The sequence below is a fragment of the Schistocerca cancellata genome, chromosome 1 (genome assembly GCF_023864275.1).
Source record: "Schistocerca cancellata isolate TAMUIC-IGC-003103 chromosome 1, iqSchCanc2.1, whole genome shotgun sequence".
NCBI lineage: Eukaryota > Metazoa > Arthropoda > Insecta > Orthoptera > Acrididae > Schistocerca > Schistocerca cancellata.
The window spans coordinates 724,068,534-724,084,175 of NC_064626.1; the positions used below are offsets into that span (position 1 = coordinate 724,068,534).

Genomic DNA, 15,642 nt, shown 5'->3' on the forward strand with positions numbered 1-15,642 from the left:
TCCTACCATCATTTAGTTCAACAGCTTCATTTGCAGCACCTTCATTGACTCACACGCAACAGATTCCACAGCAGCTCCAACAAATCCTGCATACTTGTCGATTGTATAAGGTGGGTGCTGCATATTCATCATTGCCCATATTGTTTTTGTTGCAGTGTGTCCTTTGCCAATAGCTCTCAATCGATAAAACCACCTAAGATTAACTTCAAAATAATTATCTTTACACTTATCAGAATTCCAAAATGAATGAGTATATTTACAACTGGCACAATTAATCATAAGTTTCCTGGCTAGTCCATTTGATACCCTCACTGTCTTCATGTAAACTAACGTGTCCTCCACATATTTTACAACACACACATTCACCTAACACCCTTGTTATGGCTGGCCGGTGTGGCCGTGCGGTTCTAAGCGCTTCAGTTTGGAACCGCGTGGCCGCTATGGTCGCAGGTTCGAATCCTGCCTCGGGCATGGATGTGTGTGATGTCCTTAGGTTAGTTAGGTTTCAGTAGTTCTAAGTTCTAGGGGACTGATGCCCTCAGAAGTTAAGTCCCATAGTGCTCAGAACCATTTGAACCATTTGAACCACCCTTGTTATGTTTTGTAAATCTATCAGAATACAAACTAACCTACCATTTACACCACTTTCGTTTTGAAAAAACTGTGTATCACAACGTTTTATTTTAATCTTCGAAGCACTAATGGGTGTTTATCTAGATACTGACGAGTTTGCCTGTATTTCATTGTCTTTAACTTCACACGCCACATGCTGAACACAATGTTTCAGTTTATTCGAAAATATATAACCACGGAACCCACGTTTCTTAAAAACACTCCGTCATGGCGTCATACTTACTTTTTGAGAGATTTACCAATCTATTCATCACGTTTCCTTAAGCACCTCGACATACATCACATGTTTATACACTACTGGCCATTAAAATTGCTACACCAAGAAGAAATGCAGATGATAAACGGGTATTCATTGGACAAATATATTATACTAGAACTGACATGTGATTACATTTTCACGCAATTTGGGTGCATAGATCCTGAGAAATCAGTACCCAGAACAACCACCTCTGGCCGTAATAATGGCCTTGATACGTCTGGGCATTGAGTCAAACAGAGCTTGGATGGCGTGTTCAGGTACAGCAGCCCATGCAGATTCAACACGATACCACAGTTCATCAAGAGTAGTGAATGGCGTCTTGTGACGAGCCAGTTGCTCGGCCACCATTGACCAGACGTTTTCAATTGGTGAGAGATCTGGAGAATGTGCAGGCTAGGGCAGCAGTCGAACATTTTCTGTATCTAGAAAGGCCCATACAGGGCCTGCAATATGCGGTCGTGCATTATCCTGCTGAAATGTAGGGTTTTGCAGGGATTGAATGAAGGTTAAAGCCACGGGTCGTAACACATCTGAAATTTAACGCCCACTGTTCAAAGTGCCATCAATGTGAACAAGACATGACCGAAACGTGTAACCAATGGCATCTTATACCATCATGCCGGGTGATACGCCAGTATGGCGATGACGAATACATGTTTCCAATGTGTGTTCACCGCGATGTCGCCAAACACGGATGCGACCATAATGATGCTGTAAACAGAACCTGGATTCATCCAAAAAAAATGACTTTTTGCCATTCGAGCACCCAGGTTGGTCGTTGAGTACACCATCGCAGGCGCTCCTGTCTGTGATGCAGCATCAAGGGTAACCACAGCCATGGTCTCCGAGCTGATAGTCCATGCTGCTGCAAACGTCGTTGAACTGTTCGTGGAGATTGTTGTTGTCCTGCAAACGTCCCCATCTGTTGACTCAGGGGTCGAGACGTGGCTGCACGACCTGTTACAGCCATGCGCATAAGGTGCCTGTCATCTCGACTGCTAGTGATACAAGGACATTGGGATCCAGCGCGGCATTCCGTATTACCCTCCTGAACCCACTGATTCCATATTCTGCTAACAGTCATTGGATCTCGACCAACGCGAGCAGCAATGTCGTGATACGAGAAACCGCAATCGCGATAGGGTACAATCCAATCTTTATCAAAGCCAGAAACTTGATGGCATGCATTTCTCCTCCTTACACGAGGCATCACAACGACGTTTCACCAGGCTATGCCGGTCAACTGCTGTTTTTGTATGAGAAACCGATTGGAAACTTTCCTCATGTCAGCACATTGTAGATGTCGCCACCGGCGCCAACCTTGTGTGAATGCTCTGAAAAGCTAATCATTTGCATATCACAGCATCTTCTTCCTGTCTGTTAAATTTCGCGTCTGTAGCATGTCATTTTCGGGGTGTAGCAATTTTAATGGCCAGTAGTGTACTATAAAACGATACGTTACTGTTTTTGACAGTGCTACCAATACAAACACGTTATTTAACCTTTATAACACAGCAATCCACAGCCTTCTATATAAAAAATTACCAATTTTATTAGATCTTGAAGTAATGCCTTTAAAAATTTCAACGTTTTCAACGAGTGTAAGTTATATTTAAAATAATAAAATAAAATACTTCCCTACTTCCCATGTGAATTTATAAGGGATATATATATCATTTTATACGGAAAATTGCAAATTTTATAAAGAGATAAAAATCGGAAAATGTACGAGAAAAACAATTTCCGTTCTAACTCCCCTTAAAGTCTATCTTATCAACTTGAGTACAAAAAAAGCTTATGTAATTTGGTGAATCTTAGCTTCATGGGTTTACTAAGGGAAAAATGAGTTTTCTAAATTTGTACACATCTGCTGCCAATGGACTTTTTTTATTTAATTAGTTCTTGGCCACTGACTTTGAAACATTTTCTACATAGTATTGAGCGAATCAGTTTTACAAAGGAAAACTGTAGAATGGGATATTTACACTTCAGACACATGTATGGAAATTAACCATTTGCTGGATGCATATTTGGAATGAATACAGGTATGCTTACAGTAATAATCAGGTCAGATACTTTGTTAGTGGTATTTAAATAATAATACAGATTTACTTATATTAGGGCCTACTAGAACTTCTGATACTACATTAACGTTTTTGAATAATATATGCTTTTTTGTTTTCAAAGAGCTCAAGTCAGTTCATTTTCTATTTTGTTAGGCAATGCTGAAAAACTATGTCAGGTGCGCTCATTGCTGTGTTGAGGTTGTGTTATATGCAAAACTTAGCCCTTCATTTTGAGTGCTCATCTGTCTCATTCATGAATTAGTCTGTTACACATTCAGAAAGTTAACTGCCATGACATTAAATTGCAAAAAGGAAAAAAGTCAAAGCAGGCAGGTGGCATTGACAGACGAAGTGTTTATTATTACCTCATTGTGTGACAGATGGGGAAAAAAGGCAAAATATGGAATCGACGTGTAAAATATTCCACAGGACAGGAAATTTTGGTATTGAGAAATTTCTGAATACTTTCTGCAAATTCGAATTCCCCACATCAATACTATTAATTCACCCTCACAATCTGGATACCCAAAGAAGAATTAGCTCAACCGAGTAAAGGGGTATCATAATCACATCTTGGACATTTAAATCTGTTACCCTTGCAATTCCCACTGGAATTATGTGTACAATAATGCCAAATGTAAGAGATACACAACAAACTGAAGACTTGGAGAAATGTAATTAGTCATTCTCCCACAAAAAAATTAAGACCCTCATGGTAGATGATGAAATCTAGCAGTTTTCCAAATCTCACATGAAATTTGTATTAGTGTACTCACATATTTCTGAAATGGGCTATCTAGTACAAGAGTAAACGACTCCATCACATTACTTATATTTCTATATTGTATTCCAAGGCCATACACTTATTCTATTAAGCGAACAGCACAAGAAATTTAGCTTCGAATTTTTTCTACAGTATTTGGTTTACATGTTAGTTCATACATTCAAAAACACTTTTTAACATGACACTTAAACAGTGCTGTGGCGAAGTGCCACATACTTTCTGTTGGAGTTGCGACGATAATATTTCTAACAGCGACCAATAACCTATAAACACATACAACGAAACACCAATAACCATCCAAACATCAACTGAAATGTACCGGACAGTTAATTAGCTGAGGTTGTGGCATGATTCAAATAGCATTCCTGCCACTCTGCACTATTTGCATTCAACTGATTGGTTCCACCAACTCCTTTATTTAACCATAACACCATCTGCAATATTTGGTAGTGAAAAATAACTGACAGTTATTTATAATCATTAAAAATAATGGTCATAAAAATAGATGTAATTGTGATAACAGTTACTCCAAATAACCATTTGGCCCAGCTCAAATGAGTTTGGGACTCACGTGATCAACAGTGGATGGATGGCATCAGCCATTAAAACTTTCTTGCCAAGAAACCTCAGTGAGCTCACTGGGAAACCAGTGCCGTGACATGACAGGATGGGAAGGCCAGTGTGGATGCTTCCATTTGAAATGCATTGCAGAATGTTTTGATGGGATGTGACATAAAGTGAGGGCCAGTGTGAACTGACCTTTCCAGTTTCTGATTTAGATGGCACAGTCGCTATTTCTGCCACCTGCATGTTTTTAGATGAGATGTAAATAGCTTATTCTAATATATCTACTTATCTTTCACTGTACAAAAAGCAATTTCGTCATACTGGCCGATAATTTTTAAAAACAAGACGAAACCAGACAGCCCAAGCATGTTTTGAAATCAGTTACGTTCACATAGGAACGGAAATCGACTGCAGAGTTGAAAAACTGGACACCAAGAACGGATTTCCAGAATATATTTTGAAGTGATTACACCTCTTTCTCCCATTCTTTACTTACCCGTCTTTGGGGAAGTGTGTGGCGGAGTATGTAGCCTTTTGGCTTTTACTCCAAGTGTTTACTTGTGTGTGTGAGTGTGTGTGTGTGAGAGTGTGTGTGTGTGTGTGTGTGTGTGTGTGTGTGTGTGTGTGTGTGTGTTACTTGCCTGAGGTTGGTGACTGATATTTATGAGTGAGAGAATGGAATTAGGATTTGGGGATTTGGATTTTCCCTTCGACTAAGTCGTCGAAGATCGTCATCAGGGATTTGTCCTTCTCGCGGGAAATGTCATACCAAACTAGGGAGTGGATGAGGTCATTTCCAGATCTGAAGGAGCTCTCATAGAAAGCTCTTACCAGATCTACGAAACGCTCTTTGAGGAAGGAAATTTCAGCAGTGGTGTACAGCTCATCTATTGAGAACCCAAAAGGTAGAAGCAGGGCCCTCCTGAGGGCTTGGTTCTGCAGACTCTGGAGTTTGTCCAGATGATGCTTCGCCGCATATCCCCAAGCAGGGCATGCATATTCCATAATTGGCCCTATAAGCGCCTGGAATACATTTATCCTTATAGAGCAGGGAAGGGTGCTGGTTGAGTTCAGGATAGGATAGAGGATGGACATTCTGGCACAGACCTTCCTGTGGACTTCATATATGTGGAGCTTCCAAGTAAGACATGAGTCCAAGGTGACGCCAAGGTACTTAGCGCCGCTGCACCAGGGGATTTGGGTTCCATGTAGGTGAAGGTGGAGGGGGAGCATCGGGGGATCTGCGTCTCCCAAGACTCCAGGTGATCAGCATAGCCTGTGTCTTCTCAGAATTGATGGTGATATGCCAGTAGTGGGCCCAAGTTTCCATGACATCTAAAACCCTTTGTAGCCTACCGACGACATGGTCCTTATTTGCATTGCATGTATAGAAGGCTGTGTCGTCAGCATATTGTGCAGTGTGCACCATGGGGGCTTTGGGGGTGTCTGCAATGTACAAACTGTACAATACACGTCCCAGGACCGATACCTGTGGCACCCCAGCATAGATACGCCTTTTGGTGGAGGTGGCAGTTTCTACTTTAACAGAGAAAGTTCTGTTCATGAGATAGTTTCGTATTAACTTGACTAGGCTCCCAGGAAACCCTTCTGTGTATAGCTTGTAGAGTATCCCTTTATGTCATACTGAGTCGAAGGCTTTAGCTACATCTAGTAGCACTATCCCGCAGTAGCCTATATGGCTGAAGCCCTCTGTGACTGCTTCAACCACCATCATGATCTGCTGTGGGGCGGAATGGTTCTGCTGGAATCCGAATTGGAAATCTAGCAGTAGTTGCTCGTTGGTAATATGCTCTTGTATGGGTATTAGCAGGAGGAGCTCATAGATCTTGCTGAGAGTTGCAGAGTTGGCAGGAGGGTAATCGGCCTGAAATACTGTGGGAATAAAGGCTCTTTCCCTGGTTTGTGTTCCACATGTTTCCAGCAAGCTGAGAACTCAATTTCGTTGAAGACGTTCGCGCAGTGTGTTTTTAACTAACTGATTGGTGACACTGTCATATTCTGACGCCTTTTTTATTGGAAGGGACCTAATTACTTTTGTCACGTGTTTGGGGGCGACAAGTGGGAGTTCGTCTTCTGGGTCTTCCTCAGCGTTGAAGAAGACAGCCAGTTGACAGTGAACTACATTTTGATGCTCATCATCTTGGGGCTCTGTCGCCTGGAATTGCTTCTCGAAAGCTTTGGCGAGGGCGTTGGCCTTTTCAGCATGGCTGTGCACCATACCTGCTCGCTGTGCAGGGGCAGTATCCTAGTGCATCGTTTGGTGAATTACCTGGTAGCTTGTCAGAGTGTGTGATCGTCTGTTTTGAGGGTTGAGAGGCGGTTTTACCATTGCTAGTTACTGCGCTCATTGAGAGCCGCCTTCAGCTCTCTCTGTAGACTATTGAGCAGCCTCCTGGTGGCCTGATCTCTGGTGACCTTCCACTATTTTGCTACTCTATTTTTGTATGGGGGGGGGGGGCTCTTCTGCTGCCTGCAAGATGGTGCCTGTTAGGTCTTGTAGCGCTTGCTCTACTGTTTCACCATTAGGTGGTTTCGCTCCCAGTCTGTCCATTTGGGGGACATCTGACACAGACGTCTCCCACATCTCCCACATCAACCTCGAAAATGACAGGATTGTGGTCACAGGACATTCAGTTGACTGTCTTCACAGCCACAAACCCTGTGATCCTCCTAGTGAGAGGTACGTCTAATGTGTCAGGCCTACCTCCATTTTTAGGAAAATGAGTGGGCTCAACTGGACCCCATATTTCAAAGTGGTGATTGTGTGCTAGTTGTTGTAGTTTGGCACCTGCTCTGGAGGTTATTCTAGTGTTCTGGTCTGGGTGCTTGCCACTGAAGTCGCCTCTGAGTATGACTTTGCCATCAATTTGGCCTAAAGCTGCTACATCTCCCTCATCGATCTCATCATTTGGGGGCAGATAGATTGCAACTACTGTTAGGGTTCCGGTGGCAGTGGGTACTTCTACTATCACTGCTTCGATTGTCAGGCCCTGAATATTTGGTCATCTATCCATAATAGGGTTTTGTTGCTACTGATGAGGTCGCAGAGGGAAGCGACTGCTGACTGCTGCCTGAAGGGCAACGAGGATCTGCATGTTCTGTTCCTGGGCCTCCCTTAATTCCTTCATCATCTCCATGATGAGGTTCATGGTCTGGACCATAATACCTAATAGCTGATCTGAGGGGAGAGACTGGAGGGCTGCTGAGAGAGCCTTGTGCTCTCTGCTGCAGCTTGTGTTTGGGGTTGCCTAGAGCTTTCTCTGTTCTGGGAGACCTTGTCATTATTGTTGTGTCTTTCCTGGAGTTGTTCTTGCGTCTGTGTTGGGTGTTGTGGTGATATGGCTACGTTTTCATGGCTTCTTGTAGAAGAAACCACTTCAGCGTATGTTGCCCTTGGTGTGTTGGGTCTTGGTTTTACCCAAGTCTTGTCTGTGTGTGTTGTCATTTTTTTTCTTTGTGTGTCTTTAGGGGGTGGTGGTGTCTTATTCGTGTGTGTGTGGGCGGGGGGGAGGTCGGAATTTGCACCTGTTGCCTGCTGTGTGTGTTTTTTGTGGACCTCGCAACCTTGGCAACTTGCTTTGTGGTTTTTGCCACACAGTGCGCACCTTATTTGCAGGTCCTCGAGTTTCAGTGTGTCGTGGGGCTCAGGGCACTTTCTGCAGTGCACCGCCATATTGCAGTATGCAGCTATGTGATTCAACCCCTGACACCTGAAGCACTGCACATTCTTATTTTTGCAGCGCAGGGGCTCTGTGGTGACAGGGACGGCCATAAACACCTTGGTCTCCCTTTTGTTTCGGGGATATTGGGGAGAGTAACCTGATATAGTGACCACCTATTCTCTGCCCTGGGTTTGCACATCTGTTGTACAGCTTTGACGACCTACCCCTGGGCAGTCAGATCTGTTTTGATTGCCTGACGAGACAGCCGTCTCGGAAGGCCCCTTATGACAATGTTCTTGTTTCTTGTTTTGGTTGTGGGGAACGTGTAGTGTTGTATGTTTTTGTCTGTAAGTAGGTCCTTGATGGTGTTGTAATTCTCGATAGCATTGAGTGTTATTTTTATCTTGTCTCCTTCGGTTGATTTAGCTTTAAAGTTTTTTCCTTTAATAGCTTTTTTTACGTCGTAGACTTCTTCATAGTTATGGAGAAACTCCACGACGATCGGAGGGAGGTAGTGTGTATCGTGCTTTTGTGTCGTTGCTTCGCGTGGTGTCTCTGACTCATCAGCCACCGCCTGAAACCTGTTTGGGATGGGTTCTACTCCCTGGGTCGGCAGAAGCTTCGGTTGGCTGAAGGTTTTCCTCGCCAACACGAATCCACCCGAATCCAGCCCGCTTTCGCAGTTCCCTTCCAAGGCAATGGTTTCCTGGTTCCCTCCCAGGCCGACAAAAGGTGCTGCCAGTGGCCCAGGAACCGCAGGCTCCTCAGGAGTTGAGGGAGCAATTGGGGGCTGGGTGGTGTACTTCTTCCTATTCTTGGACTGTTTATCTTCGCGTTCCTTTTTGGCACGCTGCGCTATGGAGGACGTGGACTTGTGTGGGGAGGATTTGAGGTATTTGGATCGAATGGAGGGTGGGGTCAAGGCGGTGGGTTTAGGAAGGATGTTAGTCGGCTGATGGGACGTCTGCGTGCCTTTATATAGGGATTTGATGTAATTGGGGAGTTGATTTAGGGTGTTGGTAAGTAGGAGCGGACTTAGGAGAGGGGGAGGAGGGATAGGATCGCAAGTAATGATGATGTATGACGACGTTTGTGTTTTGTGTATTAACAGCATTTTGTGTATTCGCTGAAATGTCCAGTTCTGAAATGGGGGTTTCTGTCAGAGGAGTGCCAGTTACAACCTTCGTTGCCACTGGTAGATTTCCCGGTTGCATTGCTGGCACTAATGCGCTAGTGGTCAAGGAGGTCTGGATGGCGGCGGCGACAACCTTCTCGTTGGTTCCACGACCGGACTCCAGTTCCTGGCCCACAATTTCCCTAATCTCGGGGAGAGCAGAGTCTGGCTCTGCGGCAGCTGAGATGCTCGAAACGGCTGGCGGCGCGGCCCGTGGCAACAACAAGACTCGCTTTTTGTCGACAGCAGTAGACCGCCGCGGCCACAAGGCACCGCTATTGCTCGACATTCCGAAACAAGCGAGATAGCACAACAATTTTGCTTTCAGACGTCTTCAAAGCTTCCTCGCCCACAGATATCCTTCTTGAGCGCCAGATTGTATTTTTACAAAAAACGTAGTCGGTCGCTCCTATGTCCTTGGTATGCCAAGGACGTAATCCGTAAGCAGGTGCCTATGGCTCTATGCAGTACCGTACGCATTCTTGCAGCTCAGCACGCGATCCACGCAGTACGGCTGGCACTGGGCTGCTGTGTGTTTACATGATTACCCAGAAACGATATTGGAGAATCCGTTTACGTAATCCGGCTTTGGGAGCCCCATGTGACAGACGAATGAAGTTCCGATTGTAACAAGTCGTACTGGTCGTGTTTATTGCTGGGAACTGCTAAATGAGTTTACGTCTTTAAGAGCTATAAAGTCTTTGGCTGTTGTTTATCCACGCGATGTTTACAAACTGAGTTTGCTATACAACACATTTATTTTTTCAAAAGAAGTGTGGGTAAAACGTTGTTTTGTGCTACTTTTCACAGTAGGTTAAGTGTTGGTGCGACTAGAATATAGCTAGTTTTATTACAACCAGTTATATGATAATTAAATAAAAATTGAGATGACTGTTGCTTTATTATAACAACTACTTTTGCTTTTGCAATTACAGCGTATGTGGTATAGTTGTTCTGCTTTAGCACATATAATACTTTTACTCCTCAGGTTGCCGGATTACGTATTATTGATAGTATCGTTACAGTTTGCTACATGTACGAATGTGATATTAGTGAAAAGTTCCCCTACCAAATTACTCATTTCTTCCCATTTACGTACTTAACTGACAGTGTTTCACAGAAAGTCAGCTACATAACATCGCTTTTAATAGGTAGAAGTTACGTGAGCTGTTGAATTCCCCTTAAAGTTCTGTGCGGCAGATGTACATAATACGCATCGAAGTACTCTCCGAAGATTTGTCAGTTATCTGAGATAGCTTTTTCTTAGATTATGTTGGGGTTTTAGTTTTTATAACGAAAAGTGCGTTAAAGATAGCGCGAGGAGGTAGACATCAGGCTACGCTAGAGATCAGTCTGTTACAAAACAACAATTTTTATTTCACATTCGGGCACTTATGCAGTTTAGGGGGTACATGCGCTGATCACGAGAAAATTATCTATTTTTGAAGGAAACGCGTATTTCTGAAGATATAACCATATACATTCACGGAATACCAAAAAAAAATTTATTTCAAAATTTGTGTGTTACAGTCATATCTAATGCGCTCGTGGCCAAAAAAGTACTTATTTTCATATGGATACAAAAAAAAGGTCAATTAACTGCCTCACCAACAACAGCTATCATGGTTAGGATGTATGAATCTGTAATCATTACCTATGGGTAAAGAACTCTGTGAGGAAATATATTAAAGTGTCTTCAGCATATTGACATACCAACATGAATAGTTGGTGAAAGCAGACAGTTAAATGATTTTTTTTATTTTTTATTTTTTTTATTTATTTTTTTTTTTTTGCGTCCGTATGAAAATAAGTACTTTTTTGGCATTCTGTACATATATATGCTTATATCTTCAGAAATACGCGTTTCCTTAAAAAATGGCACTTTTTTTGTGATCAGCGCACGTACCACCTAAATTGCATAAGTGCCCACATTCGTTGGCTTCGCCAACTCGCAACCGAATTTTGTCTAGTGTGTGATACATTGCAGGCAGTCCAACTGGATATGATATGGTACATTGACGTTTCATCATTTCCTGTTTGGAGTATGATTTAAGTTCCCTGTATTTCTCTAGGGATATAGCTACTATGGCTCCTATGTATCACTTCCTTAGGAATTACAAACACAGGACTAGCTTAACCATAGGGTACATAAAGGCACTTCGACTTTAATTTGACCCACACTTCACACCAAATTTGCACAGAAAGATACCTAGATATGTAGTACAATGAGAAATACCCTCTGTCATGCACTTCTCAGTGCTCTGAAAACTATGGATATAGATTGACTCAAGTTCTCGGCAACTGTGCAAATATAGGCAAGTACAAGTGCACATACACATCCGTAACTTTTCTTCCAGCTGCTAAATACTGGAATACTTTCATATTACCCTCTGCATCACAAGAACTCAAGTGGTTGCTCAATCAGTGAGAGTCAAATTTTCACTTTAGTTTACCTCTAAGAGATGAAAAGAGTCACATGAAAAAAATAACTGAGGAATCACAGTACCTGGTTTATAAAAATTGCTAGAATTTCAACTATGAATAACACTTTATTCTGTTACCAACTATTAAATTTAACTATAGATAGTGCTACCAAGAGAAAATTTTCCAAAGATAGGAAGCTTTATAATACCCGAGTTAATTTTATTTCAACTCCTCACTTAATAGCGGTTCTTCTTCAAGCATCCGCCAGTTCATGTTTTTTCAGCTTCTCCATTACGGTCTCCTATTGGTCATATAAACCTATGATAATTTTTGCTGCCCTTATTTGTATATATTCAGTATCCTATGTTAGACCCTCTTGATATGGGTCTCACACATTTGAACAGTATTTGAAGATGGGTCTATGAGCCCCTCCAATCATGTATGTTGCTATTAAGTACACATACCTATTGTCTGCTTGGTCTGTTATTATTCTGAACACAAGTCACAGTTCTGCATGCTCCTGTCCAGAGCAAAGTGTTTCAGATTCCTCCTTGAGTTATGACAGTACTGCCTCTTTAGTTTTCCCGACATGTAGATTTTTCTACTTGTGTATTTACCCTTTGACTTTGGTACTCATTGTTGGTAGATCTGTGTAATGGTCACTGATAAAAAATTTGATTGTAGACATCCTCAAAGATGTCTGGTCTATTAGTTGCCGTTACATTTAACATATTTCATTTATGAATGGGCTTCTGAATTATCTGTTCTGAGTTATTTTCAAAGACGGAATTTTGTGTTCTATCATAGTATGTCTTGTCATGCCCGTGGCATACAAAACTATGGTCTTCCCAACCAGTTAAATGATACAAGTTTCCTCCAATAATGGCATTATGATTGGAGAACATAGCCTATGGTACATAGTAATGAGATGTGATTTTCTTTAAAGTTATTGTTTACATCTGGGATAAGTCTTAAGGTTGACAGAGTATCCAGTTATAAGTTTATGCCTATCCTTGATATTAATTCTTCCCCAAGCAATCTAACATACAGCTTCATTTCTATTTTGGTGCATTTGAGCTTTTTGTTTACTGTGGCAAATACAGTACTTCCGCTTTCTGTTAGCCAATCCTTTTGATATACACTTATCTTTAACTGAAAAATCGTACTACTACCATTTTTGGGTCTTAGAGAACTTTCTGCACCAATAAGTATGTGAGCTACAATGCTTCGTAGTAATGTTTCTGTACTTCATACTGTGGTTTTAACAGTCTCATCTATGAAAATGGGAGTCATGTCTTTGTATCCAACCCTAATTTTTCAGGTTGTCCGTCTGCAATCATTATGTGGACTGAATGGAGAGTTATAGGCTCTTCAACAAGTTGAATGAGACCTAGAGGCAAACATACTGAGTGCTTGAGGTGATACTTCCTATCCTCTGCTGCAATTTCTGTAAGGGTACCATTATTTGCCACATGTTTGTGCTGCCAATGGTTAACAACAAACCCCATACCCTTTTGCATTTGCTTCTCATTAATGTGGGATGCAGTAGGCTTCTCAACAGATGAAATATATGTTCCATTAGTTCAATCCTAGTGGGAGACAGCATCTGAAATATGTTGATTAGGGGGGATGGGTGTAATAGCGCTTTATTGTCCCTGTTTACCCTATACAGAGTCCCATCTACCACTGACATACCTCTCACAGTCAACTTGATAGGCAATGACAGGTCTTGTACTTCCTGGATAGTAGACTGTATGTACAAATGATGGTAGTAATTGAGGTATCTTTGGTATTTCTTTCTCGGTAGCCCTCCCAGAACATTCATTCACTATAGCTTCCAGTCACATGACAGCCATTAGGGTGATTTCCAGTTACTTATAAATAGTAACTAACTCATATTGCGCCCAAGAGCGGGATTCAGAATGGGGCTGTATTATGGTCGGTTTTTAGTAAGATAATCAAATACCTCTAAACTAAGCTTGTTGATACTCTTTTTAGTTTCTGAATCTTTTGTGCTACAAGGACTAAAAGTTCCCTTCAAGAACTGAAGCAGCTACTCTTGATAAATTGATTTATATTATAACAAGAAAAGAATCTGGGATGAATTTGACTTACTGCCTGAAGGTACTTGGAACTTTGAGTCTCAAACTTTTGTTTTAGTAACATTACGCACACTAACAAAAACAGTTAGTTTTCCATAGTTGTTGGTTAATTCATGTGAGTAGTTGTCGAAGTTGTTGAAAGACTGATGACAAGGTGTTTTTTATGCTGGCCGTGGATTAGTGCCTCCAAGAATGCTCTCCCATCAGGGAGAACATTCTCCATGATACTATAACATTGCAGGGCTGCTTCAACTTCATTGGTGAAAACTTCTCAGATCAGATACTTGTAGTAGTTTTATTCCCAACTCAATTCAGAGTTGGAAAAATAATATATTGTAAAATTACGAGACAGAACTTCAGGCAAGTTCTTACCTTCATACGGCGAAATTTCAGTACTGGTGACAGGTAGCTTTTGATACAAAATAATATACTGATGGTTAATCACTAAAAATACAGAAAGTCTAAAGTGTCATACACAAGAAAAGTTAAAATGATGATTTAACTTTCATTTTATAGCAAGAAAGAAGCAGCAGGCTTCCACTAACCACCACATGTTTATGAAATAAGTAATCAGGCAAATGTTGGTTATAAAACAAAGAGCTAGTGTTGTTAACTAATCAAACAACTCTACTTGTGATGTATTGTCTCTGAAACACTGTGACTACCAAGCTACTTTTATATTGATAGTGAAATGGTGGAACAAGGTCCAAGATGGTTCAAAAATCTGATTTACAGCATTACAGTATGCATCACTAGATCATTAAGTTATATAATCATGGAAAACATTTTTTTCCTTGTCTGTTAACTTCTACAGGAATGAAAGTCTGCCTTATAGAAATCGGATTTCCAGAATGATACTCGTGTGTGTTTCGACTTTCTCTCTCTTAACATTTGAGATTTGGGGGTTGAAAACCCATAGATTATAAAGTTGAGTACTGGCTTTCATACTATTTCTTGCATTGTATGTTTCTCAGAATATGACAAAATTTCTTGGAATATTGTTTCATATTCTAATGTTATAGTTTGGCTGTGACTGGAGGAAAACTGGTTGTGATAATGGACTGATCTGTTGCATAGCCCAGGATCTAGGTTAGAATGAAATGTTACAATTTGGTTATGAGTTCACGAAGCCAACAAATTTGAGTAACTTGCAATTTAGTCCCTTTAATCTCCAAACCAACCAACCGGCCAAATATTAGTATAAGAAAACTGGCTGTGGTGATGGACCGATATTGGCTGTGACGATGGACTGATCCATAGCATAGTCCATTGATAGTTTTGAAAATGTGTGATATTTTTGAAAGGTCCCGATTTCCGAGGTTGTTGTTATGTAGGAACCCAAGAGCACAATTTCAAGTGTACAGAACATTCTGTTTCATGTGATGACATTCTGCACAAATCATTCCATTATGCCACTATATAATTTTGTACACTCTGCATCAGGACAGTATTTATTGAACGCTATTTTCTCATTGGTTCCACCACATTGTCTAATTGTCCTATTCAGCATTCATTTTATCCAATTCCCATTGTTCACCGGGTCATTCCATGTCAAATCAACACCCCTATTTTATCTCACCATTTTAGATTTTGCTGAAGTTTAGTATACTTAGCTGAGGCTAAGAAAAATTCCAAATTTCAATTTTTTATCAGACCATTCCTGAAATATGGCTATGTAAACTTTTCAAATACCAGCCAAAAATGTGTGAACAGACTTTTTTTAAATTGCCCTAGGAGCTGCTGTAATTGAGCTAGAGAGCTGGGAAAGGTGTCATTTTGCATGCTCTTTCCAGGGATATACAACAAAACATAGCTTCTAATTAATAACCTTTTCCAAAATACTAATTAATATTTTGATTTAATTTTTTTTTACAAAAAGTACATAATTGAACATCTTCAAAATATTTCCACAACTACTTCATACTGTTCTAAATCACATGGCAAAATATA

The 15,642-nt window shown here is 41.2% G+C and overlaps 1 protein-coding gene across 4 annotated transcripts in view; it reads left to right on the top strand.

Annotated features, from left to right (window-relative positions):
* Window positions 1-9,635: 9,635 nt before the first annotated feature.
* LOC126185119 (coiled-coil-helix-coiled-coil-helix domain-containing protein 1) overlaps window positions 9,636-15,642 on the top strand; it is a 79,722-nt gene continuing 73,715 nt past the window's right edge. The window contains exon 1 of one of the 4 annotated variants that reach the window (XM_049927949.1): window positions 9,636-9,975. The gene's annotated coding sequence lies outside the window, so the exon portion shown is untranslated. The remainder of the gene's footprint in view (window positions 9,976-15,642) is intronic. The other 3 variants (XM_049927955.1, XM_049927965.1, XM_049927941.1) reach the window with 3 other exon arrangements.